At 36.6% G+C, this 24,544-nt stretch overlaps 1 protein-coding gene across 2 annotated transcripts in view; it reads right to left on the bottom strand.

Annotated features, from left to right (window-relative positions):
- The window catches only part of SORBS1 (sorbin and SH3 domain containing 1), a 4,096,285-nt gene that overhangs the window by 3,627,691 nt on the left and 444,050 nt on the right, over positions 1 to 24,544 (bottom strand). For both annotated transcript variants that reach the window (XM_044056121.1, XM_044056122.1), the window contains exon 2: positions 24,063 to 24,123. The gene's annotated coding sequence lies outside the window, so the exon portion shown is untranslated. The remainder of the gene's footprint in view (positions 1 to 24,062; positions 24,124 to 24,544) is intronic.

Here is a 24,544-nt window from a genome sequence, read left to right as displayed (position 1 = left end):
ACCCTAACCCTAAGGTCCATGAGTACTGCACAGAGGTTCAGTACAATGCCCATTCATTGTACTGAACTTCGCATAAGTGCACTTTCGCTGCAGTGTGCATTCCATATACTATTTTGAAGTAGTGAACCTTCGATCTAGTGTATGGAGTCCACAAAGCCTTTACCATGATGAATAATCAAGTTCCATTTATTTTTGCCTATACAAAAGACAATGGGGCAATAATGAATATCTTAAGAAAGAACTGGCAAATACTTCAGACCGATGCCCAGATTGCTCGAGTAGTGGGCAAACAGCCCCATATAAAGCATAAGAACATGAGGAATCTTAAACATAGGCTTTGGTTCGTACTTTGAATCAAGTTCCCAATATGCCGACAATACAGAGCACAGTTAAGTGCGGAAATTGTAATTTTTGTGAACACATTTTTGAGGGTAATGAATTTCGGCATCCAGACACAGGGAAAACTTATATTTTTCGGATGGGAGCTGATTGTAATAGCAGGAATCTTGTATATTTGGCTAGATGTGTATGCTGTTCATCATTCTATGTTGGAAAAACCAAGAGGAGACTACGTGAATGCATTAGAGACCATCTCTATTGTTACAAGAGGGGGCATACCTATAGTGCTATACAGAAACATACTCTGACAATGGGTGAAGCACATCACTTTAAATATAATGTATTGGAACTAGTTCCAGAAGGTGATAGGTTAGGTGACATCTCTAACAGAACTGAAAACAAGGAGTTGAGATAGATTATTAAGTTGAAAGAACACCCAGGGAAAGGATTAAATGATCATATAGCCATCATGGCAAGACTGAGGTACAGGAGCCTGAGGAAACATTAGGCTGTGTTGAGCCTCACTATAAGATTTATTAAGATTTTTATTAATTTTTATTTTTATTATTATTACTACTATTTTTATTTCTTTGACTTAGTATATTTTAGTATTATTCTAGTATATATTTGAACATGCAGTTTATATATTTTATTTGGATATGTCTTTAAATGATGTAATATGACTCTATTGGCTATTTTGAATCTTGTGATGTTTAAAAGGAAGTGATGTATTTGTGAGGTCTGAGGAAGCAATTTTAGTTGTGAAAGCGCTTACCTTACTATCTGTTGTTCCAATAAATGTATGTTTTTAACTGGACAGCTTCATTATTATACCTGCTTTTCCGCTGACGCTTGGATTTTGGAATTTATATATATATATATATATATATATATATATATATATATATATATATATATATATATATATATATATATATATATATATATATATATATATATATATATATATATTGGTGATATGTGACTTGACATTGCAAATATATAGAATTGCTCTTATACATTACTGAAAAGAAAGTTATACACATTTTTCAAGTATAACCTCAAGGGCTCCCACTTTTAATGGTCTAAACACAAAATGATAGATGATAAATGCTTATTTACTCAAATATTTCATTACAAAAGGATGACATTTTCTGGATTATTCCTGTAGCCTACATAATAAGCCACACTGCCTAGCAAAGCAAGATTCACAAATGACAATTTGCTAATGCATTTATAGCTGTAGTCAAGCACAAGTTATATTTTTTATGCCAACCAAGACCTCCACAGAACGAACATATTTTTTCTTTGTTAAATGAAGTCACTATACTAACAACACCTCACAGTCAGATGTAGTTTGAGGAAAAAAAATTCCTTAAAGATACTGACAAAATATGACAGTACATACATTTTGTGGGGCAACTGCCTTTGTACCCTTGTGTGAATGTTTTGCTCCATACCCATTTCTTATTACATATTAGCTCCATGGTCAAACAATGGTAAAGAGAAGGAGAAACACTTATAAGCACTGCCGAGTAGTCTCACACAAATCAGTAATAATCCAATTATCCTTACTAACTCAGAAAAATCTCTGTAACAAAAAACAATTAAATAAAAGTTAGGAACATAAAAATCAACCAAAATAAGTTTTGCTGCCCCCTCCCCCTTATAAAGGTAAAAAATAAGAAAACTCATACTCATTTAAAGATTCACAAGTAAGCCTGATAGCCATCTCATGAAATCACAGTGAACATTGACTAGCCACTAAATGTAGTGAAACAAACTTCACCCCAAAACAGTCCAAAAACTCCTACATAAATATGGAAAAGCAGCATTAATTTCTGAGAAAAGAAAAGTTTCTGGACAAGCAAAACACAAGACAACACAAGAGGTGTAAAATGTATACCTACAATCTTAACATGTTAGTCTTAGATGCAGAAATGTGTAAGAAGTGTCAAAAACCCATTAAATGGTTTGATGTGAACAAAGCAAAAAGACCCACTCAAGCTGTAAGAGTTCAGGTGGACGTGGATTTTAATATATACACTTTTCCTCTTGTAACTTCCACCTCTGGTGTGATGGATGCCCCCCTTATAGCTAACAATTTCCCAAAAAATAGAGCTAGACCATGGCAGGTTGGACATGTCACATATCTCTGGAGACTGCATCGAACAACTGACAATACTGGAGCAAGGAGTGCTTCCAAAAAAGTAAGTCTCTCTACTCACTCAGGCCAAAAACAGATGAGGAGGGCAGCATTAGGAGAAAACAATGGAAATTCATCTGTAAATGTTCCTCTTGACTCTGACATAACTCCCTCCATTTCCAGAGATGTATATGATAACTTTTCTTTTGCATAGACTAACTCCAGAGAAGCAAATGATGTCTCTCTGAATTTATCTATAAATCTACCAGCTAATTACTTAAAAAAAAACAAGTTCTCACAATTGCAGACTTGATTCTTAGAGATGTAAGGTATATGATTCCAACGACTGACAGATGTAGGGTAAAAGTGTGATGCCTAAGAGGATGTTACAGGGGACATATGCAAACAGCAGTTTTAAAGACAAGCACTAACCCTATGCCCAAAAAATTTAACATAATGACAGTACTCCATGGCATAAATGAGTTGGGCAAAACAGATCCAGACACATTCCTAAAGTATACAGATGATATACTAAAATATAGTCAAGAAAACACATTTTCTGTTTTTTTTTTATAGATCTTTTCCATTCCCCAGGTTTGGGTCTTTGTAAAATAAAGATGACAAGCAGGCTAAGTGGTTAAATGAGAAGGAGGTGTATTATTCCAGTTAAATCCATTTACCTTTGGGCAAGATGGTCTTTGAAAAGTTTCATTATGTCTGCACAAACAAAATTCACTTGGGATATAGGGGGTATGATTTAACTGGCACTGTGGTGCAGCGGTAGCGTGTTGCCTCATAGCAAGAGGTTTTCCCGTTAGATTCTCGGCTGGAGCGCCTTCTGTGTGGAGTCTGTATGTCCTCCCTGTGGTCGAGTGGTGTTCAAAAGACATGCGTAGAATGGGTGCGCCTTTGCTGAAGGTTGGGCGTCGGGCTGGCACCTCGGCACCAAAATAATCTACTGCCAATCATTAGCAGACCGGAGTTCCCTAACCGGGAAAAAGCCGAAAGAAGAACAACAAACTGTTCTTAACAATTAGTGATTTTTTTTATGGTTCAACCTCTACAGGTCTTATATAAGAGACATTTATGGAGTTGTCCTGAAATATTATATGTTCGATATAAAAAGTTATTAGTAAGTTAGAATATAGGGCTTATGTGCAATTATGATGGTTTTATTTTAAATGAAACCAGGTATGGGATATCAAATGTCACCTTGCCCCTTCTGGGATTTAAAGGCTATTAGCTGTATAAGGAAAATACTGTCGGTGAGTGTGTACCTATGATAGGTTTATCTGAATCCTCCACAAAATTTGTCAGCAGTGATAGATCATTGGTTTAAATGCCTCCAACCAAGCTAGCTGGGTCTTCTCCAGACTCCCAGAAATGAATTCACTGGAAAATAACAACTCTGGTAATGAATTAAGGAAATACTCCTCAGGATTTTTTTTTTTATTTCTTTTATTACTAGAGACCTGAGTCCATCTGAAATATGCAGAAAAACAATAAGGTTCTTAACATCAGTATTAGTACTGGTTATCCACAGAAAGCAACTTCACCAACTAGATTAGAGGAAAGTTAAATAATATGAGAGTAGCTTATACCTTGGACAACGTATTTTTTTTTAATTCCTCAATCACAAAGCATGGAAAAGCAGCTGTTGGACTGTAATGCAATCACTGACAAAAGCACACTGTCAAAATGTTTCTACAAAACATTTTTCAGAAACATTGTTTGATAATAGTACAAATTAACCTCTTTCAACAAAACATCAATGCTGGATATGTAACAGCGGTTTGGGAGGAAATTGTGGTATCTATTTTCAAAAGTATTGATTTAAAGAAAGCAGGGAAATACATACCTGTTAATATGATTAGTATTACAGTAAAATATTATGAAAGTATGCTTTGGAGTCCGTTCTCAAATTTATTTAAATTACTTATTTAAATCAGACAGCATGGGTTCCTTACTTGCCATGTAGGTTTCAGTACCTTCATGTATTTCTGTTCAACTGCAGGTAACATTTGAGATGAGATGGTACCAATACAGCATTGTCACAAAGCTAAGAGAGCATGAAATTTCAGAGTTATCTGAAATCCTTCCATATATATCTATAGATAATAGTGCACATTTTAATAATAAAATGTACAGTTACTCATTATGTGAATTCAGTCAAAAAGCAATATCCATATTCAATTAACAATGATATAATACCGATGTCTAGGTATGTTAATAGCTTAGGAATAACCTTGAAGAAGCCATTCAAGTTTGAAGCACATGTGACCAACATAAGATTTTACATCATAATAAAAGATATCTTGAATACAGTCACCTCAACAGAACACAAAGAACTAACTATCCTATTTACATCACTGATTACACTGCATATTGTTTACTGTGGGATTGCCTTTATGTATAACCAGATAAGTACTGTTTTTTTTTTTAAAGAAGTACTGATAATATACAACCTTAACTAAACAAAAAGGCTGGTTAAACTTAATTTATATTCAGGCTTTTACAGGCTGACAACAGATGATTTGATGTAAGCATATAAATCTTAGTTTAGAGTATTAATGGGGAGGACTTTTACTTTCTACAAAATGACAACCACATGCAATAATTTGTTAATCTCAATCAACTATTACAATACCTTAATTAAGAAAATAGCTTATCCTCAAAGGATAGCTGATAATTAATACTAGGTGGGTCCTGATATAAGTTTGAAAAGCTTCAAGAAAGAATTAGATTAGCCCGCATTGATGGCAAAGAGATTAAATCCCTGACTAATGCCAGGCTATGAGAGTATGAACAGTGGCTTCAGTATTTAATAGCTCAGACAAGGAGGATGAGTTTGCAAATTTTGGGGGTGGGGTGGGGAGAATGCGCATGCTTGGGACATATTTGGACAATTGATTTCTCTAGTGGAAATTAGGGAAAAAATCCATGGTGTTGCTGACATCAGTACTGCAGGAATGAGGGGTGGTACTGCACTAGTGTCCACTGTATGCTCCACCCACAGGGTGTTATTGGGCAGCACAGGATGTGAAAGTAGGAGAGGAATAGTCCTTGGCAGCAGTACAAAGCTACACATGGTACCCTGATCTTTTCACCAGTTCCAAACATGAGTCGGAGTTAATCTGGGGATGGCTAGTCTGGTTCAGTAGATACAGTAGCAGCAACAGGCTTAGATCAACTGGTGCCCTAGGCAAAAGGGCTCCATGGCGCCACCCCATCACACCACCTGGTGCCCCCATCCTGGTCTACCTACACCAAGTAAATACTGGAAAAGTGCCCCTGATAGACCGGTGCCCTAGTTGGCCTATGCCTAAGGCCGGATATGTACAGTAGATAAGTAAAGGGTCTGGGAGTAGTTGACAAGTAGTTGCAGAAAAAAAAGAGCTAGATTGTTGGTTTGGTGTAAGAGTCAGTGATCCTAACTTTTCTAGGATGCAAACTCCAAGATTACTTTTCTTAAGGTCCAAAGTTTGTAGTCTAAGCACATTGCAAGATTGTAATAATGACAAAAAAAATTGAACAAACAATGCACTTGATCTACAACATTCATAGAAACAACAACAACAAACAGCACCTCTACCAAATTAAGGCAAACTGAACAAAGTATAAACACGGTTGGTTACAAATGCAAGAAGTATTCATAACAAAATTTTTGTTTTGAGTTATTACAGAAACTGTGATATAAGCATAGCTATGCAAACCTGTTTTTTAGATAGAGCTTGGAGTAGTGCTTTGGAGTCATACAAAATCTATTTCCACAGCAGGATGTTTAAAAATAACTGGTGGTTGGAATGGCTGCTGAGATTAAGAACAATATTAAAGTGGTAAATTTTAGAAATTAGACAATATCAAATGAAGCCACGGTGGTGCAGCGGTAGTGTTGTTGCCTCACAGCAAGATGTTCTCCTGTTCGACTCACGACTGGACTGCCTTCTGTGTGGAGTCTGCATGTCCTCCCCGTGGTCGAGTGGCCTCTGAAAGACATGCATGAATGGGCGTGCCTTTGCTGAGGGTTGGGCGTCGGGTTGGCAACTTGGCACCTAAAAAAATCTACTGCCAATCATTAGCAGACCGGAGTTCTGCTGTGGCAACCCCTAACCAGGAAAAGCCGAAAAGACAAACAAAAGACAATACCAAAAGGAGACCATTTTTGCTATTAATATTATTTATTGAAGAGGAAGTCTTTTTTGGCATTTATAGGCCTAAATATTTGGTAAAAAAATATTGCTAAACTCATGTATTTTCTATATCTGACTGGAATTTAAGTAAAATGCTTCTCAAAACTGTTTAAGTTATATTATACTTCTAGTACAAACCTTTTTTTTTCTTATTAATCAACCTACTCACCATATCTTAGGAACTTTGGATAATAATCTTTACTACATGCCTTAAAGACCAAAAGCTATTAAATTAAAACTGGAAGGATCAGTACTCTAGATATAATTTATATGAATTAAGAGGAAATGGAAGGGATGTATGTTCTACCTAACTAGACAGTATAACTTGATTACAAAGATTATAATAGCAATGCGTACTCTCCACAAGGGTTATAGTAATATGTGAAGTAATTATTTAATAGCAAACAAAAAAGGTACAGTTTATAAAAATGCTAAAATAACTTTAAGAGACTGGAATTGAGAATTTTTATACAAAAAATGCACTGGAGGTATTTCAGACTTTAAAAGAGAAAATATTCTATTTTAAGAATGTTAAAAATGAGGCAGGGGGAATTAATAAGAATACTATTAGTAAATTATACTTGATTACAAGGAAGTTGATTAATAAGAAAAAAGGTTATACTACAAGTGGAACACAACAGCAAGCATACTGTAAAAAACTCAAAAAGTATTGTATTCACAGGGTCTATGTCAATTCTTGGAATGCTTAAAATGTCGAACGTTACATGGTCGAGACCAAATGTTCGACATTTCAAGTGTTCGAAGATTGACTTTTAATGGTGCCGTATGGTGCAGAATGGGAGAATTTCCCTTTTCTGCACTGAAGTGCAGTCTCGGAGTTGGTATATTTAAGTGAGGGGGTGTTAATGTGTGTTTTTCTTTTTTTATTTTATATTCGAACATCCAAATGTTGGACATTTGGTCTCAACCATGTAACGTTCGACATTTTGGATGTTCGAGTATTTAACATAGGCCCTATTCACAAATGGCAAACCCAACTAGTAATCTTGTTGAGTGTATCAGGAAAAACACCAAGGCATTATGGATAACATTGAGACAATTTACTCATCTATGGACAAATTAAACAGTTTTGAGAGCCATTTTAGTAAAACCCTTCTGTTTTGAAACTAATGAAGTGATAGTCATTAATACATTAAGGTTTCTATTGATGGTTTATTGATTTTAGCAATTTATTGGCATCATTAAACAGCTCAGTATAAACAAACTATACAAACATGATGCCATTAAAAGCAGGGATCTAAAACTCTTGTGAGATGAACTGATGGTCCCCTACCAATATTATTTACTATAAGCTTCATAGAATGTAACATTCCCTTGGATTAGACGATGGTCATAGCCAAACTTTTATATATGAATAAAGGAAAAAGGCACAACATCAAACATTACAGAGCTGTCAGCTTGCTGCCCATTACTAATAAATTAACGGATAAACTAGTACTGCAAACATTATTAAATGAACTTGGAAAAATAAATAATTCACATCTATAAGCATGCTTACTCTGTGGAATGACTGACAAGTTTATGCAACTCAGATTTCTGTAAAAACTATCGTAAATGCAATAATTGAAGGCTTGCAAAAAGATGTAGTTTAAATAGATTTCTTAAATGTATTAGATACAGCAGATCACAAGATTCTCCTAAAGAGACTGCAGAACTCTGCATTATTTTATTATTTATAAACTGTTTGGCAACAGGTTACATGACAGCATGACAGATACTGGTGCGCAAAGACATAAGGATTTCATGCAAAGTGGAAAGAAACAGGGCAACATATGTTGTGTGCATAATTATTCAACATATATTTAACAGATGGCAAAATGGACAGATAAGCATTTTACACTATTTATGCATATCTAAAGCTAGGAAAGTTCATATCAGTAGATAAAGATCATCATCTTCTGCAATAAGCATTAGGCAATATGGTGTCTTGTGCAAAGTTAAACAAAATGTTAGTAACATCATTCAAATGTATGTCATTTTGAACACAGAAAGCTGATATGAATTATCACATAGATACAAGAAAAAATATAACAAGTAACTTTTCAGAGACCTTGGAGTTCTGTTAGCTCAAACTCTCTTTTTACAATGATCACATTAATTATATCTGCAGTGAGAGAGATTAATGATTAATCTGAGATCTCATCAGTTATCCTTAACCTCTATTGCATTCAGTGAGTACCAAAATGGAATATTAAGCCTCCTTGTAATCATCTAGTTCAGCAGAGATCAAACTGAATTTTGCCTTTTTGTGACATGCAACTATACAAATACAGGACTAACAAATAAATGAAAAAGAAAATTAAAATTATATACAAATATTAAGCAGATTTGGCATTTTTCTCTGCATTATAGACTGCCAAGAGATGGTTTAATTGACATTCATAAGGCTTTTCACAATGGCTGGGCCAGACAAAGAATTCTAGGAAGTTTGGCCTCTATGCAAGCGGTAAGCTGTATTGTATAAAGTGTTGCACTGTTAATAAAGTTTATTTAAAAAAAGAAGGAAAGAAAGAAAGAACATACTCTATACTTGATACTGATAACATTGAACAGGAATATGAATGCAATAACTTGGTTCTCAGCAAGATTGCCTATTTTTAATATGTTACTGGAAACGATAAGGCAGACTAGTAGCTTAACAAATTTCTAAGAAGAGTTGGAGTCATTTTAAGATAGTAGATGTTATTAAGTGTTTAGAAAAGTGTTATGATGCATGTCCTTGCTTGAATGTACTGAGATGTAATCTGATATGATGTAGACAAACAAGAAAAAGGATAATGTGATGAATCTTCGATGGGGCAACAAAACATTGAAGAAAATAAACCCATGCATTTTATTTCTAAGTTTGAGAAAGGCAGTAATATTTTAATGTGTCCCCAAAACAGACATATATAGTATTTTTCAAAACTATCAGACATACTCTTCATTCACCTTAGTGCCAGCAAAAGATAAGTGTTCAGCAACATTTTCATTGGTACCCAAACTGGAATCCCTTGAGATCATGTCACATAAGATCTGGGTGCTTCAGCTGTAGCTGAACCAAAGCTATTCAGCACAATAGCTCCATTTAATTTGTCCCTCTCTTAATGTAGTTTTCCTTTCAAAATAATATGTTTTACAGCAAATACTTCATTATGGTATGGAAAACTTTATTCTACCAGAAAGGAGCTATACTAGTACTTTTGATGGACAGTGGGAACAGCAGCAGCACACACACACACACACACACACACACACACACACACACACACACACACACACACACACACACACACACACACACACACACACACACACACACACACACACACACACACACACACACACACACACACACACACACTCTTGACCAAGGCCCTACAAAGGTTTGAGAGGATAGAATAAAAAAGAAGGATCTACTTCCCCTAATTTATTTGATTAAAGGAGGATTTTATATGATGTGTCACCACTTTTAAGAATGTGCAATATAAAAAGGGAGAGAGAGAGAGAGAGCAAGAGAAAGCTGGCAGGATGTATAACATGCCTTTGACTAGACATAATTTATATAAATCTGAAAAGACTGATTATGCACCAGTTACTTTAACAACGTTTAATCAGAGTGGGGGAGTTGCCCCTTCTCCATATTTGCCATGTGTTTACTAGATAACTATGTATATTTATATACAGGACATTAGCTGTTGTGGTATTTAAGTTACTCAATGTCAAAATTTAGAAAAATTCAAGAAAATGTGGAATCAGTCTCAAGCAATACTACTACTTATAGATTAGAAAAACCTAGCTAACAATAATACTAACAGATTAGAAAAAATGTCAGTCATGCTGGCCAAAAATGAGGATCATTCATTGAATTGTACTTCTGAGGTTGCAGACGCTTTTTTTTAAGAACAGCTATGCTAAGGTAATTTTGAGAAGACTTCCATGACTTACAAAAGCATCACAGGATGAGGATATAAAGGTGGCTCAATGGATGTTCCAGTAATGGCACAAGATATGTATTTTGTCATCCAGTTGTTGACATTATCATATGCCTTAATAGTTCAGCAATGCATCAGTCCAGAATAACTGGTCTCATCTTTTGACAAATATCCTTGTGTCTCAATTATCCATGTGTCTAAAAAATCCTTATTGACACAGCAACAAGGCAAAGAGTTAGGTGCAAATTTTTAGACTTGAGGATTTAATTTTGATTCCAACAGCAGTTCCTTTTTCACCCATATATGAAACATCTTAATGGCTACCAAGAAGCATCCACAAACTTCAGATTTGTCTGTTGGGTGGCATTACAATATGTATAATTCCAGTTAACTTTTGAAATTAGATCAACATCTTAGTATTATCTTGAATGACAGCTCAAACTCAACCTCTATACTGAATCTATTAGCAAAGAACCAGGCATAAGCTTGGAATGGTTTATTAAGTAAAGTAATTTTGAACTACAATATAAAAAAAATCAATGATTGCCAGGACAGTCCTTCCATCTTCTCTTATGTTTCACACATCATGACCAATGTAATCAAAATTTTCATGAATAAACTAGGGAAAATCTACAAAAAAAAGGGTACGAGTCACTGCAGGTTTTCCTTCCTAGTAACTCAACTGCCGGTTTTAATAAAATAGAACTGTTTTGAATTATCTTACCATCTTTGGGAATAGCGGACAGAGTGCCGCTAACTTTTTTCCGCTGTCACTCTCTGGTTTGCATTGTCACAATTTAAGTGCAATGACATAAGTTCTTTCATTCTTCAGCTGCAACATGGTGTTTTAATTAGATTTCCTTGCTTTAGGGACTGCTCTACATTTAGTCCCAGTGTCTTCAATGTCATATTTTTTCCCTTTGAGATTATACAGCAAAGAAGATGTGAACTGCCAAAGACTCGGCTTAATGGTTACAGAAGGAGGGAGAGTAGACAGCAGTAACCATCTATGCAACAGGTATGTGTTCTCAGAGACTGAGTGGTTTCTAACTCTAGTGCGATTGAAACAATGAAAGGCTTCAAACAACATGTGGTCTGTTATTGAGCCAAAAACATTAAAATGTGGTAGGTAATTTGATTAAGAGCCAGTAAAACAAATGCCTAAATAAAGTATTGAGATATTTTGTCCACTGCGAACTAAGCAAGATGATTAACACAGAATTGTCATGAAGAAGTAGAAAACGTTAAATCATGCTTTTAAATATGGGTAGTGGTAGCATATAGATCAAGCTGTAGGGAAGAAAAACTTCCAAAAACAAAATGCTATATTTAGGTTTTTGTTGTCCTTTAATGGCAAATATACTGCATTATGCCCACCAACTACAAAATAAATCAGAACATTATGTGGTGTTTATGACTTTTTTGTAGTGGTCTATACTTGAAAATTTGAATGAGCCATGAAAATGGGGAGAGGTACCTTTGGAATTTTTATGTCGTTAAGCATATTATGTATGCAGTGGTTTATTTAAATATGTATTTACTAAACTGTTTTTTTTTTTTTGGAAAAGATAGGTAGATAAGTTTAGTTATCTACATTTGACATCATATATCTTTGAATTAATAAAAGCTTTTCCAATACTACTACTACTATTCCTTTTGAACTTCTATCAGTATCCTAATATTAATTGTTTTATTTTATTTTATTTCTGGTTGTGACCAGATAAGTACAAATGAGCTTACCACCACTTTTCAGCAATTCCGGGGAAAAAAGCTCCACAAAGTACATTTTACAGTGACAGTAAGAGTCGGAATATATCCAATATCCATTTTAACCACAAAAAAAAAGAACTTTTAAGAGTTACTTATATGTTGCAATATAACATGTCTTAGTATAGTTTGTGGAATTAGCAAAATATGGCTTTATCTCAACAAGTTATTAACATTTTAAAATGAATTCTAAAACAGATTTGTATAATACATTCATTCAGTTAAAAAAATTAAAAAAAATCTGTTTCATGTGCTATTTTTTCAGCACTCATGAGATAACTTGTAGGTAGTTCTACGTGGACACTGATAGCGCATGTATGTATATGTGCGCATGTGCATATTTAAGCACTCTCACACATTTATTAGGGTTACTAACTTATCAAATGACAACATTTCTTATGAAAATGAAAAATTCTTTGCAGCTCTTCATATCCCCAGTTAATGCAAGTGATACGTATCTTTACTTTTTCACAAACAAACTCTCAGATACAGTAATACAGTAAGTTGTTTTTATACCATTGTATTAAAGCTAATACTTTTCATTTGCAGTTTTTACAATTTTTCTCACTAGTTAAAGGGACATTACAGATTTTTTTTCTTGTAAAATATCTGCATGTTTGATTTTCTCATTTTTTTTCTTCAAAATAAGTAAAAAAAAAACAAGGGCTGTCCTACAAGCATAGGGAAAGGTGGTGCAAGCATTATATGTGTGTGTGTGTGTGTGTGTGTGTGTGTGTGTGTGTGTGTGTGTGTGCGCGCGCGTGTGTGCACTGCTGTTGACATTTGCTGACTGCATTGCAAAATTCTTTTTCCCTGTGGCTTAATTTTAAACTAAATAAACTGGAATTATTTATTTCTCAAGGGATTGCATGTTGTTGTTGTTGTGTCTTTCGGCTTTTCCCAGTTAGGGGTCGCCACAGCAGAACTCCGGTCCACTAATGATTGGCAGTAGATTTTTAAGTGCCGAATTGCCAGCCCTAATGCACAACCTTCAAAGAAGGTATGCCCATTCACGCATGTCTCCAGACAGAAGACGCTTTAGCTGAGAATCGAACGGAACAACATCTTACTGTGAGGCGACAGTGCTACCGCAGCACCACCACCGCAGTGTTCTCAAGGGATTGCATATTCATCCATAATACTTTCACTACTACCCTTTCAAACTGCTTATAATGATTCATCTCAGGGGGTTATTATTACCCCCTAAATGCAATTATTCCACAGTACAGCTCAAGGTCATGCCATGGAGCTGAAACACTTTCCAGGGTTCTCCACCAAAGTATATAACCTTGTAGCTCTTTTTTAACATTTAATCTTGTTATCTATATGTCCTCAATGTCAATCAACACAGGTATCCTCCACCCATGTATTAGCAGTAGATAAGTTGCTCTTCCTCTCCAAACATTCTATGACATCTGGCACAGCTTTACTAAATAAGACTAGCCATGGCATGGAATGCTGCAACATGGCACTGCTTACTCCGCTCACTTCCTGTCTACTGCCCACCACTTTTGGTCACTCAGTTTTCAGTCCACTCCACTATTATGGGCTTTATTTCTCACTTTTATTAGTCCTACAAACCTCATCTAAGCCACAGTGTCAGAGGCCTTGCTAACGTCAAGTTCAAGTTTGTTGAAGCACTTTATCCTTAACACTGTACAAAATCAGTAAAATCAATCAACATGAAGTGAAAAACAGAACAAAAGAAGTAAAACAAAAAGGTTATAGCAGCACACACCATACAGTTAATGCTTGCACCATATAATATCGATAATCAAATATATGTCATTAAAAACATAAAAGAATCAGTATATAAACTATGGTAATCAGTATGTGATAAAATTAAAGTTATAGGTGCATCTAATAATGTGGGCTCACACCACTTGTCCAAATCAGTAGACAAAATTATAGTTGACCATAGGGAGTAAAATAACGCTAGAGAAAAAAGAGCAGGTACTCTGATTGTCCACCTGATGAATGAAAATGAAGAATTCCTGATCCCCATACTCGCAATGTTAAACAGTAAATGAACAACACTTACATAAAGAATAAATCATCATATTTGTAAATAGAGTATCAAAGCAGGACATAATCTTTCTGAACCAAAATGTAAGCCTTATTCAAACATAATGTCCCTAAGGCAAAAAAAAAAAGAAAGAAAGAAAAGAGGATGAAGATAAGCTTCTTAGACAGCAAACGTCAGATGGGAAAGTAAGAAAAGTACAGTTTAGTACCTACCATAAATGTAGATGTTCGAAGATCCACATTGCTGCTGCAGTCCTACTTGGATAGTAGTCGCTCCGGTCGGGCGGCCCGAATATCAAAAGGCTGGCTGACGTCGATCCTGGGCTTTAAGACTTTACATCAGGGGCAGGGGTATAGGTAATGCGCTGACCGAACCCATATCCTCAGTCTTTTCTGCCCCAGATGTCAAGAGACCCTAAAACAGAAAAGGTCAAACCAAAAGACAGCAAAACAACCACCCACCCATGTACTAACCATATGTGTATATAATATAATATATATATACATAATATGTACAACCCACAACACACTCTCTAACTACAGAAGGAGGGAGGGAGAGGGAGGGCACAGGGGATTAAATGTGACTTTTAACATAGGTACATATGGGGTAGGTTAAAAACTTCACTATGTTCTTCATCTTCATACTAAGTTGCTTACACTTAGGTAATCCCCCAAAGCAAGCAGAGGAGGATGGCAAAGCTATAAGTTAAAGCAGTAGGCCCTGCAAAATGCCCTGTAAAATTGCAATGAAAGTGGCGAACATTTATAAGTTGGTAAGGTGAGGTGCTAATGAGAAAAGTAGAGAGAACTCCAAATATCTTTAACTGCAAAATATCTTTTAGTTGCCACCCCTGAAAAAAAAAAAAAGAAGCAGTAGCCCTCTAGTGGAATGAGGCCTAATCCCAGCTGAGCTCTCTAGTCAGCACCATGGAACCCAGAGAAATAATACAAAGCAAATCCCACTTAGAAATAGTTTGTTTTTTTGTTTTGCCCCCCTGAGAACCAAAAGCAAAAAAAACAAATATAACTTAGTTCTGCTCAAATAATATTAGTTCTGCTCAAATATTATCAAGTGTGTGCATGTGTATATCCAAGTGTGTAAAAATCTTTTTTCCTTTTATTTGGGGGGTTTGCATAAAGGTAGGCAATGAAATACTGTTGGTTTAAAGCCACACTAGAAACCACTTTAGGTAAGCAAGGAAGAAAATGATAAGCAGAAAGAATGAAAATTAGAAAAGAAAGGAAAGAGAGCAAGGCTGCTGGGCAGGTAATGGCCAGAGTACCCTTCTCCCTTAGGTAATAAAAATCAACCCAAAGCAAAATTCTCAAATAGCATGATAAGCTCAAAAACTCTCAAGAAAAGGCAGTAGAGTAAAGGGTTAGGATCCAAGCCCCGTGGGGGAGTGAGATCTAGAGTGGGAGTAGGATTCTTTAAGGAACTCTAAAAACAATTAAGGAAAGGATGAGAAAAAAAATGAAATGGTGAGCAGTCAAGGTCACAGTAGAAATTGAGCAGCAACCTTTGCTGCATAAAAGGACAAACCTTTGTAGAGACAAAAAGTTGTCCAGTAACTCAGTGAAGAATTACAGTGGCACATAAAAATCTAATCCCTTTACAATGCTCACTCAAAAAATTAAAAATCTCTTTCTCTTAACCACACTTCTTCTGCATTCTAGGCCTTCCTCTGTACTAGGCCTTCAAAACACCCAAAATAACATTATAGGCTTGCAGGCCTTAAAACAGAGAGTGAAGTCAGGTCAGTGAGAAGAGTGAAGTTTGGAATTGAAGAAAAAGAAGTTGGAGACATGAGGTAATGACTTCTCAAGGGGAGCTCCAGGGTGGAACTTCTCAGTAGTGGATACAAAGTCCACACCAGACAATCCTGTAGGTTAAAATAGTAAAATCTCGAGCAATCTTTCTGCTCTACCTGTTTAGCCTTTGGTGGAAAGGCATAGGCAGGAAAGAAGAGTTTGGGAGGAGAGGCAGAGCAATTGATACGATTGAATTTGATGAAGAATGAATTTCCAAGCTGTGGATTTTAACCTTTTTGGCAATTTGTGGGCAGCTTGGCAGTTGTAGTTTAGGCGGAGTAGTTTAGGATCTGAAGCTTAACATGAATATGTGTCAATTTCTCGAAATACATGAGGATCCATCCCAATCGTGGGGGATCATAGCAGTCTGCTGCTCGCTCAACACGCCTGCTAAGGAGTGCTGTGCTCCCAGAAACCTTGCCTGGAAGAAGTCTTAGAGCAAAAAGATTTAGCAGTAAAAAGAGATTGATCTGTGTGATATGACATGGAATGTGTGTACCCCCTTGTTTGTGTTACCACCTGACAGTAACACCTGCCCTGGAAGAATCAACACCTGCCCTGGAAATGCAAAAACTTCTGAAGAATTAAACTTGATTGTTGACTGCAAACATCTCCTTCAAGTTGATGTATCTGTTTGTATGCAATTGTTGCTCCAGGCATCCATTCTTCCATGTCTATGGCTGTATCCCTGATCTGACTGGCAAGTCTTGAGTGATCTGTCTGAGTGGGACATGTGACAGAGAGTCCCTGTTTAGGTGGACATTGATTAGCCCACTTCAAAAATTCTTTTGAAAATTCCTTTGAATGCAAGGTATTATCTGAATGACAGTGTCCATATTGCCAGGCACATTCATTTTACAGTTTGGCGTAAAGCACCAGAAAGCATAGATGCCGCAGACCACATCATAAGGAACAAGTGGAAAGATGACTCAAACTGGACTTGACACACAGCCTGGACTCAGTTTGAGTACAATTGATTTTTGATGTCTGGGAGTAAAGAAAAGAGATTCTTTGTTTTGCTATCTGGGATGCTCAATCACATGTTCTGACCCTGTCACTTCACCTGACTAGACTGGTACTCGATCGAACTATACTGGCACAGAATGCCTCAGAATAACTAGGGCACTGCATAACCAATATCAGAAGTTGCAAAGTCCAAAGAAGAATACGTCCTCCAGAAGGGCCAGAAAAGAAATAAGGATAGAAGAGTATTCTCTTTCTGGAAAAAGCAATCACTGGAGCCAAGACCTCTGCAGTGAGAAAGCCAAGTAGATACGCAAGAACTGATAAGAGATGAGAATGATGCAGGCAGATGAGATACGCAGGATACAGCCTGCAACTTAGAAAGGATAGCTACCAGTGGATCCAATAGAGCATCCAAGCCTTGGTGCCAGCGATCTTATCCCAGATTCCGCCCAGCTCAGATAAGAAAAACAGAATGTCCAATGGAATGTTGAGGAATTGAGGATCCAAAGTGGTCTCCACCAGATAGATAAATCCAGTACTAGGAACAGAGAACCTCTCTGAGAATAACTTGCTAGCAGAGACCCCTGGAAGAGAGGGCCCGCCCAGTACCAGACAGAGAGGTTTGATTGTTGAATGCTGTCAATTTGTTTGAGAGCATTGTGTTGCTAAAGAGTTTGCATGCCTGGAGAAAAAAGGAAAGGCACCTTGGTAAATTAAGAAAACCTGTAAAAGATATCCCTGGGTAATCCAGTACCAACTTTTCCCCCCATCCCAAACCTTTGGCCAATCTGAAGAGCAAGAAAGGCTCCCTCAGGCAAGAAACTGCCAGCAGGAAGGAAGTGGTGGGCTGGAAGGGTGGAAGGGTGGGGTGAAAGAAGGACTGTTCACCTGCCTCCACTGGAAGATTCTCCTGGACCCTACCCTGGCTCCCCTCTTCTGAAGGTGCCTCTCTCTAGCTCTGGACCTCTACTGCTGTGATCACCTGGACCAAGGCAGAGGTCCACCTACCACAAAAGACTGTAAATCTATCCTAAGACTTTGTCTTGTCTTAACAGTTTTTTTAGACTTGAACTCTTGGGATCTTATTTTTTTCTTAAAGACTGTCTAGAAACATCCAATTACTGTCCCAACAGAGTACCTCTAATAAATCATTAGCTGTGTGAATCCTGAATTTAAAAGAAGATTATGACACACTGTAAGCACTGAATCCACAAAATGTTTCTGCTGTTCACTGCTGATGTAGCAAAGCACTGTGCCCTAAAGGTTGATATTCTGAACAGATCTAACATGACAGTAATATATAAATTACAGCACCAGACAAAAAATTCCAACGTCTCATACAAGGCAGAATGTAAATATCTGCGTACAGGTCAATAAACTCTGAAATTCTTTCATGACTGAGTGCAGTACTGATGGAAAGTAAAGTAACAGAACATATTTTTCACTTCTGTCAATAATGAATACCCACAAGGTGAAAGAAAGCTATTGGTGGGAGTCAGATTAGTTGATAGATAAAGTCCAGTTGTAACAGGAAACAAATCAACCTCACAAAAAGGACAGAAATCTTCTACATCACACCAGCAAAATTTAAATAAAGCTTCTGAGATGTTCATATTCAAAAAATATTTAATTACATGCTTGTCTTAAGTACAGAGCTATAGGTTCATAGGCTTATAGGTGTATACTTGGCTAATGGTCAGTTGGACCTTTCTAAGCCTAGCCAAGCATCCCAAATATATCCAAAAAGTTTATGTGCTGGCCCTTGTAAATCTAGCTAAGCTTCCCAAATATATCCCACAAGTTTACATGCCTTAGAGGTTATTTTAAGGGGTATATGTAAGCTAGTGCAAGATGTACAGGCTAACCATGACCACTAGAGGCACAGGCGCTAGACCTGTGGTTTACTCCTAATCATCCAAAGGTCCACCTTTCTTTTGACAAGGGTTAGGGAAGAGCTTTGATTCACACAGATGAAGTCCATTCCAGAGAAAGGGAATTCTATGAGATGCATACTTGCCCTTTCAACATGTCCTTTTTGTGTCATAAGGAAAGATTAAATCCCAAGATTAAGTCATTCTGATGTTATTCATTTTGTGGGTATGCAAAAAATCTGTCAGAGGGGAATCCAAGGATGCCTTGTATGCCAAACATAGATCGCTTCCAAACAATCTGTAGGAAACAGGGTATAGAGATAGGGCTTTCATGTGATCTGCATAGGACATATTGTTTACACTCTGTATTCTTTCTGTAAGTAATCTATGTGGACGTTCCAGTTGTTGTATGTGCCTGATCAGGTACATACTGAAGGGGGTGTTATTCTCAATGATGGGCCTGATGAGGTTTGAATACAGTGGAATGATGACTTCCTTGGACCTAGATGATATCCCATTGCTTATAAGATGAGCAGCATAGAATGGCTTCCTTATTACTTCAGACATATGGTGGTTGAAAGTTAGATTCTCTCTACATATATATATATATAAATCTCAGACAATTGGTTCTGCTGTTAGGGGTGTGTTATCAATGAAGTAATTTCCAAGAGTGGCTGGCTTCCCAAAGGATACAATTATGCATTTCTTGGCATTTAGTGTTAAGCTTTGATAGTAGTCATTTGTCTGTGTTAATCCTTTCTGTAGGATGCTAGTTTTTTGGGGAATTCCATGGCTGCTCCCAGTTTCCAATCATCTGCAAACTTGGTCAGCTAGAGGCCCTTGACATTGGCTTTGATATCAATAAAGTAGATGCCAGAAAGGAGTGGACCAATCACAGAGTTCTGAGGGATTCCAGTAGTAAGTGGCCTCTTTGTGGAGGTGGTCCTTCTATCCTAACTTCCTGGGTCCTATCTGACAGCCGGCTGGCTATTTAGAGCATAATGTAGGAGCTCATGCCTATATCTGTGAGTTTATTTGCAATGCTCCAGTAGGGAATTGTATCAGATGCCTTAACCAGGTCAAGGTAGGCAGTATGCATCATTTTATCCTCATCCATTCCCTTGGTGACTATCTCAAAGGAGTCCACCAGACTGAGTTAGGCATAATCTGTCCTTGACAAAGCCAAACTGGGTTGGATCCAGTGTTTGAAGGATTTCTATATACTTAATAATCATTTCCATGATCATCCTTATTATAGCTTTGCATATCAGACTAGACAGACTTATGGGTCTTTATTTTGTGAGGTCCATTGATGGCCAGGCATTGTGCAAAGGGCTAAACATTGCAGTTCTACATTTGCATGGCACAAAGCCTATCTAGAGGCTATGGTTAAGTACTTGACTCCAAAGGTCCCGATAAGTCAAGTTTCAGGTTATTTAGGAGGCATCCTGGGATATTATTGGGACTCACTGATGTAGGGTTTTTGACCTTTGAGACTGCATGTAGGACCTGCTCCCTAATGAGAGTTTGGGTGTTAAGTCTGATGGTATTTCCTTGGGGGTGATGTGGGGTAAACTTGGAACTGAATTTGTTGGCCTGCAGATTTGCTATATCTTTCAGCTCCATGTATGTTGCTCCATTTATAATCAGATCTGCATGCTGTGTGCTGTCGTTGAGGCTTCAGTCATAGCTGAAGAAAGCCTTATGGTTGTCTTTTGCCTGAGAAGTTATCTTTACCTCAAATATGGCTTTAGTAGACTTAATTTGCTCTCTTAGTTGTTTAGATTGTTGTGTGTTTTTATCATGTTGAGCATAACACTTCCTAATCTTGGTTATGACTTTTTTCTTTTGCTGTACAACCTGTTTATGTTTGGATTCTACCATGGTGGTTTGTTTTTTGAATTAGATCTAGGCTTATTTCTGCCAGGCACAGCTGTCTCTATACATTTATTGATATGACTGTGCAAGGACTTCTGTGAATAATTCTGCAAAGGCAGCTATGTTCTCAAGGTTTTGGGAGACTCAAAATTTTAACAGGTTTTCACTTAGAAGAAGAAAGTTTGTCTTAGTATACTGCCTAAATTATATACTTTTAGATAGTCTAGTAAAATTTGGCTGCCCTCCACTCCTTAAATGTTCCCAAAATATCTTGATGTATTTCCTCTGCTACCTTCTCCTCATCCACTATAGTGGCGACCCAGTCAAACAATTAAATCAGACTAGACTGGGAAGACGTCTTCCGAGTGAAGCTGTTAGTCATACCATATACCAGAGAACTAGCATTTAGGGACTCAATCAGCTGGTGACATGGTCACAAAGAATATTTTCCATGATCTTTTTCCTGGAAATAGAAGTGAGACAAAGCAACTACGTAATTACTAGACTCCCTCCTAGGCAAGTGGAACACTAATACCATCCTCCAGTATGGTGGAATCTCTCTAGTGAATGCTAATTCTAGTTTCAGGCTTTTAATAAAACTCATGGCTTCATTCAGTTCTATGAGTGCTCACTATTAAGGTGGACAAGCAGAGCTCTGTGGGTGTGTTGTGTCAGGTTTTTTTTTTTTTTTGTTCAGCATGACAGTGGACGTCAGTCAATGGTTCATTGAGTACTAACATGAGTCCTATTAATTCTTTAGGGTATAGGTAATCTGGACCCTGTGTATCACATTCTCAGCCACTCCTGAGTTCTTTCTGTAGTTTCTCTAGTCATTTCTCCATCTACCCAAATGTCTCCATTTATATCTGCATTGCTGTCGTAGGCTGAGACCCTACCTTTATTGATGCCCTGTAAACATGGATATGAAGGCAATTTTGTCTGATGTATGGAATTGTCAAACGTCTTTCCCAGTAATTTCCTTGAAATTCCACCTATGCTGTCCCATCTATGAGGGTAAAAAAAATCACGTCTTCATCTTTTGAACTCCTTCTTTATGGCTAGCATGACTTATTGCATGACCTTTCCTTTTTTGTGACATCTTCACAGTCACTTTCCCATCATTCCTTAGGAATTGCATTTTCATTAATAACCTATATATTTTTTTTAATAAGACTGTTTTTTTCTTTCTTCCTGTATTACTTCTCCTGATCTATTATTCTATTTCTTCACTCCTTCCTTCATTAATGCACTCCCACAGTTCCTCCATGGTTGTTACTTCTTGGCAACTGTCTATATTACATTGACCACTATGTTTCCTGTAAAAAGTTAAGTTTTGCATTTGTAATATGAGGCCTGTGTTCTTCTTTTATATATGATGATACACATAAAATACATTATAAATATACGGCATCATATTTATAAGTCAATATACATATTATATATGACAGCTAAATTGTACAGATATTTTTTCAAGATTTAACACATGTGATCTGCTTTTCTTGGTTATTATTAATTGCATTGTGAATGGTAACTGATATTACACAAGCCAGGTTTCAGCTCAGACACAGAACTATTTACTATGATTCTGTATGTACTTCCTTTGAGGATTTCTGTAACAGGGTGTCTATCAGTAATTCTATGTTCTGTAAGTCATTTATGCATAGAGTTGTTGCATAGCATATTCCAATGGTATTCAAAATGAAATAAGCAGCCTTATCCATACATGTGGTTAACCACTAATTCATTGATTAAGTCATTCACTTATTTCCTAATATACGCTTTTATCTTCTTCTGGCACTCAGTTGACCCAAGTCAGAGAACTAAATTTGGATGAGATGCCAGTCCATTACAATACAATCTCGCATTTTTTGCATACAGAAGGTAAGCAGTTTAGAGAATCAATTCTTCTTTGAGCATGACTCTAATTATTTCAGAGTATGTAAATTCTGAGTCTTATGTTTTTCAGTACCTGAGTTATTTCGCTTCACACTACTATACTTCACAGAGAGTAAGGACTGTCCAAGTCAGGTTAAACTCATTCTTTACATAGAAAAATTATGTCAACAGCCCACTATAGAGAATACCATTAGTAGGTAATTGTGTAGCTGCTTTTGACAATGTGGCAAGTATGTTTACTGAATCTTTTAGGTTAGAGATAGTATCAAAGATTAACGCTTATGAGCAAGGTTGCAAAGACTCTACAGTTTATGGACAATGTTCTACATGTCCTGGGGAAGCTTAATATCTTTCTCATTTTTCAAATGACCACATTCAATCAGGTTATGTCTCTCTTGTTTTCCAGTTGGGCATAGGGCCTTCATCATTCATGCTGGGTTTCACTTCTTAAATTTACTGTAGTCTGTTCCCTGTCAGATCTCTAAATGCTTGGAAATTAATTTCAGCATTTGACTAAGAGAATTACACTGAAGATAGAAATATTAGTAAAGATATACTAAAACAAAGACCATCTAAGATACGCCATTCAGCAAATTAGCTTTCCTTGGTCCAGATACCTGAGAAGAGTCCATATTTCAAGATACAAAGGCTGCTCCTTAAACTATGGAGGAAATGCTACTGCCCTTCTCATTAGACCCATTTCAAGCTTACTCTGAGAAAATATAATGATTTGAGAAGTGAGCTGCTTAAGGTTTTATGACACAACATGCACTGCTGATCACGTTGCTGGATATTATTATGGCTGCCTGCAAAGTGTCTGCTGAAAACTGCTGTGAAGAAGAACATGTTCTAATAGCAAAGGTTCAGATTAAATGACAAGCTGATTCAGAGCACGTATACGCTCTACTGCTCTAGTGAATTACTGTGTGATATTTATTTTTCTTATTTATTATTTTCTTACAGACACACATTTGTGGCAAGAAAAGCAAAATGTATCACTTCACAAAAACAGGGGAAGCAAAAATGAACAATTATAAAAGCTGTTTAGCATGATGGTTTGTGTTATGTTACAAGTTAAAGAATGCTGTCATATGCATTTTCATGTGCTTTTTGATTTCAAACCATATCCTCTTTGTGCAATTAGATATTTACAGTCTAATTAAAGCTTAATAATTATATCAGAAATATTTTCTTGCCACAGAAGTACAAACATTATGCAAGTAAAAAGTGCATGTACCTTGCTTATAGGGCATGTGGTTTGATGGAATGAAAGGGTTGCTTGGTCTTTCTAGTCTGTCCTGTAAAACAAGTACGCAGACATTAGACTACAGGAAATATATTTTAAGTGATACAGCAAATTTGTCTTGTGAACATTTGTATATTCAAATTATCGCTTCAACGATGGTTGTTCACACATCTGATGGTTTTGCAAGCTCTGATGATTAGAAACTTTAATTCAAATACTGCTAAAGGACCATCTCTTAATGTTGCATCATAATGTAGATACTTCTACACAAACACTGTAGTAAGAACGCACTGAAGTCTGAGAATAATCTAAAACATGCAAATTATACAGAACATTTAGAATTCAAAATATACATTAAATAAGTAAAATAACTGAAGACAGAGTAAAGCAGTTAAGTAAATTACAAAGCACTCTACTGTATAATATACATCTAAAAATAAGACAGTGTTCTTACTGTGCAGATCATAAACCAT

This window comes from Protopterus annectens, chromosome 14.part0 (assembly GCF_019279795.1).
Source record: "Protopterus annectens isolate FY-2018-M chromosome 14.part0, PAN1.0, whole genome shotgun sequence".
NCBI lineage: Eukaryota > Metazoa > Chordata > Ceratodontiformes > Protopteridae > Protopterus > Protopterus annectens.
The sequence above is the reverse complement of the archived record's forward strand: the minus strand, read 5'-3'. Positions and strand labels throughout refer to the sequence as shown.